This window comes from Ostrea edulis, chromosome 8 (assembly GCF_947568905.1).
Source record: "Ostrea edulis chromosome 8, xbOstEdul1.1, whole genome shotgun sequence".
Taxonomy (NCBI): domain Eukaryota; kingdom Metazoa; phylum Mollusca; class Bivalvia; order Ostreida; family Ostreidae; genus Ostrea; species Ostrea edulis.
The window spans coordinates 73,505,962-73,511,749 of record NC_079171.1 but is presented as its reverse complement, the minus strand read 5'-3'; the positions used below and the strand labels follow the sequence as shown (position 1 = coordinate 73,511,749).

Genomic DNA, 5,788 nt, shown 5'->3' with positions numbered 1-5,788 from the left:
ATAAGGAAATTAAAATACAGCGTCGTCTTTCTGGATTTCCTATCCTAAACACATATATCTGATAATGTATTTGATTCTGTACCCTTCATAAAAAACATATCATGTTTACTCGAGGCAAATCGATGTAAACATGTACAATCGCTATAACTCAAAGAACAACAACTCTTCAAGTGTTGATTAAGATAAGATCGCACTAAAGTTACGTTACCTTGTCTGATGTAGCTACGATTATACACACTGGTTTCTAGATACTTTAGCAGCTGCTTTTAAATATTTAAACTGTTATATGTGTGTTTGAATGGGGATGGTATGGATAAAATGTAAAATCATCTGAAAAATTACAAGTCTCAAAATTCAAACTGAAAGAGGGTTCACTTGCAATATTACTTTAGACAACTATCACCAATGCACGTATGTATATGCAGACTATATATTGAACGCAACAAATCTTCATCAAACTAACTTGTATTGTTATATATCTATGTATTTGTGCATGTATCTTGTTTTAACGTTCCTCTCGACAATGTCACTCATACGGATATGTCACCAAGACCGGTGAAGGGTTTCATATTTAAGCCTTTGCTCAGCGCTTACGGTCAATGAGTAGTGAGTGTCCTCTGGCTTGTCATGCCTACTGTAACACGTGGCATCCGTTTTACGATTCTAGCTGAGGATCAGATACTGCAGATTTGATGTCAAACGTTTGGTGATGAGACTGTGACTACGTGTCTGAACAATTTAAGTCTTCATGTGTCATAAACCAACTACAGCAAACTACTAACCCTAATTATACGCGAAAACCTCCACAGTTTAAAAAAAACAGGTAAGAATGTTTAAGTTAAATGGGTAAACCCATTGGCCTGAAACATAAAGTTGTAATTCACTATCTCTAATATCATAAACTAAGGATTTATTTCTTAAAATCTAATCAACTTTAACAACTTCATGCCCTTGACCTGTAACCTTGAACGAAATTCGGAGATCAATGACTTAAAAGTAAAAACTGAGGTTCTCACCGATTCTCTTTGATAATATGAAAAACAATAATGCTGAAACATTATAAAGGATCACCAATGATGGTAAATGTGTCAGAACGATATACGCGGTTCGTATCAAGTTAGATATGATCAATGGTACCAGGAATATTTTATCAGACATTTAAAATGAATAAAATGTGTCCATGGTCACATGGACGTTTGACCTTATCCCCAATTTGAAAATCAAGGATTATGCAGGTTAATTCGAGTGGTTCCATGTCCTATCTAACTCTAACTATGGCGTCACAATCAATTAAAGGGTATTCCGCCCTCTACGGGTTTAATAAAACAAAATAATGCTTAATTGATGTTAGAAACTCTAAAAAAAAAAATGATGCAAAATAGCAGGTAAAGAAAACGTGGCTTTCTTTTAACCTCGCACGCTTGGATTTCTATTTCAAAACTCAGAAATAGCATTAAAATGATTCATGTTCTTGACTTCGGAGGATGTGCTTACTCCTCCTAGGTACCTGATCCCACCTCTGGTGTATCCAGGGATCCGTGTTTGTCCTACTTTCTATTTTGTATTGCTTATAGGAGTTATGAGATTGGTCACTGCTCGTTATCTTCACATGTCCTCTTACCCACACTTAAACGCTCCAACTGTCGCTTTCTCACAACCGGTGTCGACGTCATAAAGGAATAATAATGTGAAAGAAAAAACGCCTTCTTACGGTATCTGTATTGAGCCCATGTAATGTTGCCAAGGAAAATATGTTCAAGATCAAAACCACGGATAATGTATGTTAATCATCGTCAAAACTGGTTCCATTTCATTATCTGCGCTTTTAGACTGCGGTACTGCAATACATTTACTATATTTTTCCCTTTATGGTAGTTTTCGTACCAAATCAAAATCAGTTATCCATTATTCTATCAGTCCTAAAATTCAGTCAACACATGATAAACAAATGTGTATTATAGGTATCGCCAGGATCAAAGTGCAAATCTTAGAGACGGAACTATATGTGTATATGTATGTATACCTGCTTAAAGAATCATCTCATCCGTTTATTCTTGGCTCGCATTTGTTTGTGTTGATAGGTATTGTGTCGAATTCTAAATATATGTCCCTGTCTATGGATTTCGGTTCTACGTGTAATGTAAGAAATACATATTGTTTTGCCTTACCACCAATGTCTAATGTAATTAATAAGGCATAAGACACCTTAAAAAAATACACCTGTTCATATCTACGGTATCTGTTTTCCTAATAACATTATGAGAAACAAATATATTGTTGCAGCGAAATGACTTATTTGTGTACACAATGGTCACTACGCTCCTTTGAAGCTTTTTAATTTGTCGGACATATGGGTCAATATTGGTATGAATAACATAGAGGCATATTTTGAAGTAATGTTTGCTCACGTAATATTCATTGTTGATGGCAAATAATGTCTAAATTGAGATATTGTATGTAGTAAACAAACGTTTACTTCGAGTAGTTACCAGACATAAGGGAATGATTTACTCGACAGCTTTCCTGTCGAAGATTATGCCAGACGATGGGCTAAATATGGAAAATAAGAACTTGATACATTGTCAGAATGCGTTAAAAACATAAGAGGGATATTAAAATCCCGCATTAGACAAATGAAAACAAAAGTACGTACCATTTATAATTCTGTGTTTATTAAACCATAAGTGATAAAAGAATTAGATAGATTACATGAGGAATTCGTTTTGGTTTCAGCTGACAAAGCTAGTAACAATATTGTCTTTGTTTGTAAGGCTCATTATTACAACTGTATTTTAAACGAACTTGGCATTAATTCCATACTTATACTCCGACTGTCCTTTCAAAAGACGACATTCTTCAAAACCATGCTTCGGTTTTAGACACATTTAATATTCCAGTCAATGGGTCGAATGAATATGAGTTACCGTACCTATACTGGATTCCTAAACTACATAAAAACCCTTAGAAACAAAGATACATTGTGGGATCCAGTAAGTTCTCTACCAAGCCCATATCTTTGCTTCTCACGAAAATGTTAACAGCGGTGAAGGAGAAACTTCAAACTTACTGTGCAACTACATATGCCAGAAGTGGTGTTAAATCAAATGTGGATTCTAAAAAATTCTAAAGAACTTTTAGTAAACTTAAAATCAGAGAATTTTTCCCAAATCAATAGCATTAAAACCTATGACTTTTCAACACTATACACGACCATTCCTCACGATAAATTAAAGACTAGACTTGTTGACATCGTATTGTTGTCATATTTGAGAGGGAAACCAGCCAGGAAAAACAGATACACTAGGGACTTCTTCACAAATGGATAAGTTGTCCAGAAAAAGCGAGAACATTCAAATAATCAGGTTAGTGACTCGAATTTTCTCAGAGATCTCGTATCTTTGAAAAGTCAGTCAGCTGTCCGTAGTGACATAGAGAGTGATACATGTTGATAACGTTTAAGTGTACGTACATCTTCAGTGAAATACTACAGGCACATATTGAATATTGACTATCGAATATATTTTTAAAAACCTAATTTCGTTTTTAAAAAAAATCTTGAAATTGTTTCCAAAATCAAAGTGGTTGAAGAATCGCTAATATCAATCACTAGATCTATATCGCATTACTTTGGTTATAGGTAATTCAAATGTATATCAATAAATCTGTTGATCTATGCAAACAAAGTTTTTTATGAGAAGTGTCTCCTCTCCCACCCCCTCCCCCAAATTAACATTGTGGAGATGCACTTTCAAAAATTATTTTTCAAATAAATATTGTGTCATGCTTATTCCCTGTGTCATGCTGTTGAACATGGTGAACATATAGATCTGATACAGGATTTTAAAGGCATATGAGTGTATCAATGACCATGATATGGTCTAGATTAAATCATACATATATAACATTGTACACCTTACTAGATCCACACCTTGTGTTTGCACACTAATACAGACAGTTAGTGTCTCAAGAAAGAAAATACAAAGAAAACAACTTCATATGCAGTGTAACTTAATTAAAACACCTGTCTGATATGGATATCAGTTTAATACCTGCCATTTTGTTAATGAAATTAACAATCCAGTATTAAGATAAATTGTAAGAGAGATATAAGGTCTATGACTAATGTATTAATGAAATAATTTCAATGATAGATAACTGTTGGGATTTATATTATGACAGGACCCGAAGTTATCATACAGAGCAAGGGATAAATATACTCTCACCACTGAAATTTCATCACTAAACATGTGAAATTTCTATGATGAGACAGTTGGACAGGATGTACATATATCTGTACAAATTATTCACTAAGTGTCCATACATTATGCTAAATGTTTGTCACTGAACGTCCATGATGTAATAAATATGAATCATTACATATTTATGAAATTAAAGTCAACCAATGGAAATTCAGCTAAGAAATTTTTCCTCTTTCAGATGTAAACATCATATTTGTATACATCATCATGTAATGTGTTACAGATTGTTTTCGGATTAAATTTATATTAATGCAGTTTTGCAACATTGAACCACACATTTTTATTTAAATTCGATCATAAATGTCTAAAATATGAGCATATGAATAAGACATGGTTTATATATATATATTTTTTTAGAAATTATATCATCACAATTGCAAACCATGATTTTGTGTTCACACCAGCTTCCACAATCTTACAGAGGAGAGCATTTATGGGAATCATCCATGGGTAACCGACGACGAGGAATTACAATATGTGAAGGATTTCCACCAGTTTGAATGAAACGAATTGGAATGAGCTACTAGTACTCGTCTTTAATACATATAAATGTTTGATTTAAATTGAGAACAGTAAAAAATCATGATTGTTGATTTTTGAAGGTAAATCTTTAATACTGAGGAATGTCTATGCATGCCAACATCTACAACATTAATAGTGAGAGTAGCAATATATACTTAAGTTTTAGAATTTATTATTGCAGCAAGGTAACTTAAAATTTGTGTATCACAGGTCATCGCTTTTCACTGTCATCACTTCTATATACATATTTATTGAATTTTGAGTTGTCTGAATTTCTGAAACATTTGAACATAACAAATACTTTTCTTCATTTCAGTTTCTGACATATGAAAAAATTGCCATTTTTTGCCTGTTTCCAAATATGTGCAAGAAGTATACAGGGATTGAAAGCTGAGAAAGAGACAAAAATCCCTTTCCATTGTTACATATTATATGACAGTGAGGCTATCAATAGTGTAATAATGATAAACATGTGAAGTGTTTGCTAATAAAACATGATAAATTTTCTGAAAGTGTCATTAGATATGTTTGACAGATACCTGTAGTTCTCATACAGTACATATTGAAAAAAATCCTCATGGGGCAAATTTAATGTTGGTACACCTGTAGTAGGGGCACATGTTCAAAGTAAGCTTTTCACATAATTTTTTTATTTATAAAGGGGGATCTTGGACCCCTTCCAAGGAGAAATAAATGCAAAATAGAATGGGTCATTCTGAATTTCAAATCTGCTATAGATCAACAGGAACAGAAATGACAAAACTGTGTGAATATTGTTGTATAGGGTTTTAAAGCATGGTTCTTGATGACATGATGGGACCATATAAGGGCTCATTTTATTAAATTTTATGAATTTTACTGAAGGACACAAAATACATATGTAATATACACGAACAAATTGATTACAATATAACAAATTATACATGTACTGTAAGGGTGTTGATTTTGATTTGTTCAAACAGTGGGGTATTTTGGTGTTGGGTGATAGTTTACAGGGGACTTAAAAA

At 33.1% G+C, this 5,788-nt stretch overlaps 1 long non-coding RNA gene across 1 annotated transcript; it reads left to right on the top strand.

Moving 5' to 3' along the window:
• Window positions 1-4,615: 4,615 nt before the first annotated feature.
• LOC130049307 (uncharacterized) lies at window positions 4,616-5,288 on the top strand. Its single transcript, XR_008797810.1, has 2 exons — window positions 4,616-4,785; window positions 5,098-5,288. It is a non-coding gene; the product is annotated as an uncharacterized LOC130049307 (long non-coding RNA).
• The last annotated feature ends 500 nt before the right edge of the window (window positions 5,289-5,788 follow it).